General features: G+C 40.6%; 1 non-coding gene across 1 annotated transcript; it reads right to left on the reverse strand.

Annotated features, from left to right (window-relative positions):
* Nucleotides 1-1,590: 1,590 nt before the first annotated feature.
* On the reverse strand, nucleotides 1,591-1,698 carry LOC130960003 (small nucleolar RNA R71). The gene has a single exon (XR_009078969.1). It is a non-coding gene; the product is annotated as a small nucleolar RNA R71 (small nucleolar RNA).
* Between the last annotated feature and the right edge of the window lie 5,372 nt (nucleotides 1,699-7,070).

The raw sequence follows: 7,070 nt of genomic DNA on the forward strand, positions 1-7,070 counted from the left end.
TTTTCATATAATTTTCGAAAAATCCAAAAAAAATTTTACAAAATCATAAAAACCAAAAATATTTTATGTTTCTTGTTTGAGTCCAGTGTCTAATTTTAAGTTTGGTGTCTTGCATGCATTGTTTATGTGATCTTGGTTCTATTTTCAAGTCAATAGTACAGGGAACTGAAGATTCAAAACATGCAGCAGAGGAATTACACAGAAGAAGCTGGGCGTTCAAAACGCCCAGTGAAGAAGGACAGACTGGCGTTTAAACGCCAGCCAGGGTGCCTGGTTGGGCGTTTAACGCCCAAAAAGGTAGTGCATTGGGCGTTAAACGCTAGAATGTGCACCATTCTGGGCGTTTAACGCCAGGATGGCACAAGGGGGAGGATTTTGTTTTCAAATCAATTTTTTTTCAAGTTTTCAAAGTTTTTCAAAATCAAATCTTTTTCAAATCAAATCTTTTCAATCAAATCTTTTTCAAAATCAATTTCTTTCCTTTTTCAAAGATACTTACTAACAATTAATGATTTGATTGAACATCTCAAGTTTGTTGCCTTTTCTGTTGAGAAAGGTTTAATGTTTGAATCATATCTTTTCTTGTTAGGCAAGTCATTAATTTTTAAAATCAAATCTTTTTAAAAATTGTTTTTCAAATCATATCTTCTCAATCACATCTTTTTAAAACCATAACTTTTCAATCATATCTTTTTAATAACATCTTTTTCAAAATAAGTTTTCAATCAAATCTTTTTAATTCCTAATTTCAAATTCTTTTTCAAAAATCACTTGATTTCTTTCCCACCCTTGGTTTTCGAAAATCAATTAAAGTTTTTCAAAATGTTTTTAAAATCTTTTTAATTGAATTTTCGAAATTTCTTCCCCTCTTCTCACATCCTTCTATTTATGGAGTACCACTCTTCCTCAATGCACAATTCGAACTCTATCTGATTAAGTTCGAATTCTCTACTTCTTCCTTCTAATTTTCTGTTCTTCTGACACCTCAAGGAATCTCTATACTGTGACATAGAGGATTCCATATTTTCTTGTTCTCTTCTCCTTCATATGAGCAGGAACAAAGACAAAGGCATTCTTGTTGAAGCTGACCCTGAACCTGAAAGGACCTTGAAGCGAAAGCTAAGAGAAACTAAGGCACAACTCTCTGTAGAGGACCTAACAGAAATCTTCAAAGAAGAAGAACCCATGGCAGCCGAAAACAACAACAATGCCAACAATGCAAGGAAGGTGCTGGGTGACTTTACTGCACCTACTCCCGACTTCTATGGGAGAAGCATCTCTATCCCTGCCATTGGAGCAAACAACTTTGAGCTTAAGCCTCAATTAGTTTCTCTAATGCAACAGAATTGCAAGTTCCATGGACTTCCATTGGAAGATCCTCATCAGTTCTTAGCTGAATTCTTGCAAATCTGTGACACTGTCAAGACTAATGGGGTTGACCCTAAAGTCTACAGACTAATGCTATTCCCTTTTGCTGTAAGAGACAGAGCTAGAACATGGTTGGACTCACAACCTAAAGAAAGCCTGAACTCATGGGAAAAGCTAGTCAATGCCTTCTTGGCAAAGTTCTTTCCACCTCAAAAATTGAGTAAGCTTAGAGTGGAAGTCCAAACCTTCAGACAGAAGGATGGAGAATCCCTCTATGAAGCTTGGGAAAGATACAAATAATTAATCAGAAAATGTCCTTCTGACATGCTTTCTGAATGGAGCATCATAGGTATTTTCTATGATGGTCTCTCTGAACTATCCAAGATATCTTTGGATAGCTCTGCTGGAGGATCTCTTCATCTGAAGAAGACGCCTACAGAGGCTCAAGAGCTAATTGAAATGGTTGCAAATAACCAATTCATGCACACTTCTGAAAGGAATCCTGTGAACAATGGGACTAATCAGAAGAAAGGCGTTCTTGAGATTGACACTCTGAATGCCATATTGGCTCAGAATAAGATATTGACTCAACAAGTCAATTTGATTTCTCAAAGTCTGTCTGGAATGCAAAATGCACCAAGCAGTACTAAGGATGCTTCATCTGAAGAAGAAGCTTATGATCCTGAGAACCCTTCAATGGAAGAGGTGAATTACCTAAGAGAACCCTATGGAAACACCTATAATTCTTCATGGAGAAATCACCCAAATTTCTCATGGAAGGATCAACAGAGACCTCAACAAGGTTTCAACAACAATAATGGTGGAAGAAACAGGTTTAGCAATGGCAAGCCTTTTCCATCATCTTCTCAGCAACAGACAGAGAATTCTAAGCAGACTACCTCTGACTTAGCAACCATGGTCTCTGATCTAATCAAAACCACCCAAAGTTTCATGACTGAAACAAGGTCCTCCATTAGGAATTTGGAGGCACAAGTGGGACAGCTGAGCAAGAAAGTCACTGAACTCCCTCCAAGTACTCTTCCAAGCAACACAGAAGAAAATCGAAAAGGAGAGTGCAAGGCCATAAACATGGACGAATTTGGAGAGGAAGGAGAGGAAGTGAACGCCACTGAGGAATACCTCAATGGACGTCCACTGGCCTCCACTGAGTTCCCCAATGAGGAACCATGGGAATCTGAGGCTCAAAATGAGACCATAGAGATTCCATTGGACTTACTTCTGCCTTTCATGAGCTCTGATGAGTATTCTTCCTCTGAAGAGGATGAGTATGTCACTGAAGAGCAAGTTGCTAAATACCTTGGAGCAATCATGAAGCTAAATGACAAGTTATTTGGAAATGAGACTTGGGAGAATGAACCTCCTTTGCTCACCAGAGAACTGGATGACTTGTCTAGGCAGAAATTACCTCAAAAGAGACAAGATCCTGGGAAGTTTTCAATACCTTGTACCATAGGCACCATGACCTTCAAGAAGGCTCTGTGTGACTTAGGGTCAAGTGTAAACCTCATGCCTCTCTCTGTAATGGAGAAGCTAGGGATCTTTGAGGTACAAGCTGCAAGAATCTCACTAGAGAGGGCAGACAACTCAAGAAAACAAGCATATGGACTTGTAGAGGATGTTCTGGTAAGAGTTGAAGACCATTACATCCCTACTGATTTCATAGTCCTAGAGACTGGGAAATGCATGGATGAATCCATCATCCTTGGCAGACCCTTCCTAGCCACAGCAAAGGCTGTGATTGATGTTGATAGAGGCGAACTGATCATTCAAGTGAATGAAGAATCCTTTGTGTTTAAGGCTCAAGGATATCCCTCTGTCACCATGGAGAAGAAGCATGAAGAGCTTCTCTCAAATCAGAGTCGAACAGAGCCCCCACAGTCAAACTCTAAGTTTGGTGTTGGGAGGCCACAACCAAACTCTAAGTTTGGTGTTAAACCCCCACATTCAAACTCTAAGTTTGGTGTTGGGAGGTTCCAACATTGCTCTGAGTATCTGTGAGGCTCCATGAGAGCCCTCTGTCAAGCTACTGACATTAAAGAAGCGCTTGTTGGGAGGCAACCCAATGATTATATTTTATCTATTTTCCTTTGTTATTTTATGTTTTTTTTGTAGGTTGATGATCATAAGAAGTCACAAAATCAATTGAAAAAGCAAAAACAAAATGAAAAACAGGAAGAAAAATAGCACACCCTGGAGGAAAACTTGCTGGCGTTTAAACGCCAGTGAGGCTAGCAGTTGGGCGTTTAACGCCCAGTCTGGCACCATTCTGGGCGTTTAACGCCAGAAAGGGGCACCAGACTGGCGTTAAACGCCAGGAAAGGGCAAGAACCTGGCGTTAAACGCCAGAAATAGGCACCAGCCCGGCGTTTATCGCCAGAATTGGCTCAAAACGTGATTTTGCATGCCATTTGGTGCAGGGATGACTTTTCCTTGACACCTCAGGATCTGTGGACCCCACAGGATCCCCACCAACCCCACCACTCTCTCTTCTTCACCCATTCACCAATCACCTCAATACCTCTTCCCCAAAAACCCTTCACCTATCAAATCCCATCTTTCTCTTCACCACTCAAATCCATCCTTCATAAAACCCCACCTACCTCACAATTCAAATTCAAACCACTTTCCCTCCCAAACCCACCCATACATGACCGAACCATGAGCCCCCCTCTCCTATATAAACCCTTCTTCACGCCTTCATTTTCACACAACCTAAACACCACTTCTCCCCCTCTTTGGCCGAACACAAAGCCATTCCCTTCTTCCTCATTTCTTCTTCTTCTACTCTCTTCTTTCTTCTTTTGCTCGAGGATGAGTAAACCTTTTAAGTTTGGTGTGGTAAAAGCATTGCTTTTTGTTTTTCCATAACCATTTATGGCATCCAAGGCCGGAGAAACCTCTATAAAGAGGAAAGGGAAGGCAAAGCTTCCACCTCCGAGTCATGGGAGATGGAGAGATTCATCTCAAGGGTGCATCAAGACCACTTCTATGAAGTTGTGGCCTTGAAGAAGGTGATCCCCGAGGTCCCTTTTTCACTCAAAAAGAGTGAATATCCGGAGATCCGACATGAGATCCGAAGAAGAGGTTGGGAAGTTCTCACCAACCCCATTCAACAAGTCGGAATCTTAATGGTTCAAGAGTTCTATGCCAATGCATGGATCACCAAGAACCATGATCAAAGTGTGAACCCGGATCCAAAGAATTGGCTTACTATGGTTCGGGGGAAATACTTAGATTTTAGTCCGAAAAATGTAAGGTTGGCATTCAACTTGCCTATGATGCAAGGAGATGAACATCCTTACACAAGAAGGGTCAACTTTGATCAAAGGTTGGACCAAGTCCTCACTGACATTTGTGAAGAGGGCGCCCAATGGAAGAGAGATTCAAGAGGGAAGCCGGTTCAATTGAGAAGGCATGACCTCAAGCCCGTGGCTAGAGGATGGTTAGAGTTTATCCAACGCTCAATCATTCCCACTAGCAACCGGTCCGAAGTTACTCTAGACCGGGCCATCATGATTCATAGCATCATGATTGGAGAAGAAGTGGAAGTTCATGAGGTTATAGCCCAAGAACTTTATAAGGTGGCGGACAAGTCCTCTACCTTGGCAAGGTTAGCCTTTCCTTACCTCATTTGTCACCTCTGTTATTCAGTTGGAGTTGACATAGAGGGAGACATCCCCATTGATGAGGACAAGCCCATCACTAAGAAGAGGATGGAGCAAACAGAGACCCCTCTCATCATGAGATCCCTGAGATGCCTCAAGGGATGCACTTTCCTCCACAAAACTATTGGGAGCAACTAAACACCTCCCTAGGAGAATTGAGTTCCAACATGGGACAACTAAGGGTGGAGCATCAAGAACACTCCATCATCCTCCATGAAATTAGAGAAGATCAAAGAATCATGAGAGATGAGCAACAAAGACAAGGAAGAGACATTGAGGAGCTCAAGCACTCCATAAGACCTTCAAGAGGAAGAACAAGCCGCCATCACTGAGGTGGACTCGTTCTTTAATCTCCTTGTTCTTTATTTTCTTGTTTTTTGAATTTTAGTGCTTATGTTATCTATGTTTGTGTCTTATGATCATTAGTGTCTTAGTGTCTATGCCTTAAAGTTATGAATGTCCTATGAATCCATCACCTTTCTTAAATAAACAATGTTCTTAATTGAAAAAGATAAGAATTACATGAATTTTGAATTTTATAACAGTTTAATTATTTTGATGTGGTGGCAACACTTTTGTTCTCTGAATGTATGCTTAAACAGTGCATATGTCTTTTGAATTTGTGGTTCATGAATGTTGGCTCTTGAAAGAATGATGAAAAAGGAGACATGTTACTGAGGATCTGAAAAATCATAAAAATGATTCTTGAAGCAAGAAAAAGCAGTGAAAAAAAAAAATAAAAAATAAAAGGGGGGAAGCAAGCGAGAAAAAAAAACGAAAAAGAAAGAGAAAAAGAAAGAAAAAGAAAGAAATAAAGTTGTGATCCAAGGCAATAAGAGTGTGCTTAAGAACCCTGGACACCTCTAATTGGGGACTTTAGCAAAGCTGAGTCACAATCTGAAAAGGTTCACCCAATTATGTGTCTGTGGCATGTATGTATCCGGTGGTAATACTGGAAGACAGAGTGCTTTGGGCCACGGCCAAGACTCAATAAGTAGCTGTGTTCAAGAATCATCATACTTAACTAGGAGAATCAATGACACTATCTGGATTCTGAGTTCCTAAAGAAGCCAATCATTCTGAATTTCAAAGGATAGAGTGAGATGCCAAAACTATTCAGAGGCAAAAAGCTAAAGGCCCCGCTCATCTAATTAATACTGATCTTCATAGATGTTTTTGGAGTTCATTGCATATTCTCTTCTTTTTATCTTATTTGATCTTCAGTTGCTTGAGGACAAGCAACAATTTAAGTTTGGTGTTGTGATGAGCGGATAATTTGTACGCTTTTTGGCATTGTTTTTAGTATGTTTTTAGTATAATTTAGTTAGTTTTTAGTATATTTTTATTAGTTTTTAGTTAAAATTCATTTTTCTGGACTTTACTATGAGTTTGTGTGTTTTTCTGTGATTTCAGGTATTTTCTGGCTGAAATTGAGGGACCTGAGCAAAAATCTGATTCAGAGACTGAAAAGGACTGCAGATGCTGTTGGATTCTGACCTCCCTGCACTCGAAGTGGATTTTCTGGAGCTACAGAAGCCCAATTGGCGCGCTCTCAACGGCGTTGGAAAGTAGACATCCTGGGCTTTCCAGCAATATATGATAGTCTATACTTTGCCCAAGATTTGATGGCCCAAACCGGCGTTCAAAGTCACCTTCAGAATTTCCAGCGTTAAACGCCGGAACTGGCACCAAAATGGGAGTTAAACGCCCAAACTGGCACAAAAGCTGGCGTTTAACTCCAAGAAGAGTCTCTACACGAAAATGCTTCATTGCTCAGTCCAAGCACACACCAAGTGGGCCCGAAAGTGGATTTTTATGTCATTTACTCATCTCTGTACACCCTAGGCTACTAGTTCTCTATATATAGGACCTTCTACTATTGTATTTTCAGCTTTGGACATCTAGTTCTTAGATCATTTGGGGGCTGGCCTCATGGCCATGCCTAGACCTTGTTCTTATGTATTTTCAACGGTGGAGTTTCTACACACCATAGATTAAGGTGTGGAGCTCTGCTGT

This window comes from Arachis stenosperma, unplaced genomic scaffold (genome assembly GCF_014773155.1).
Source record: "Arachis stenosperma cultivar V10309 unplaced genomic scaffold, arast.V10309.gnm1.PFL2 arast.V10309.gnm1.Scaffold_100029, whole genome shotgun sequence".
Classification (NCBI taxonomy): Eukaryota; Viridiplantae; Streptophyta; class Magnoliopsida; order Fabales; family Fabaceae; genus Arachis; species Arachis stenosperma.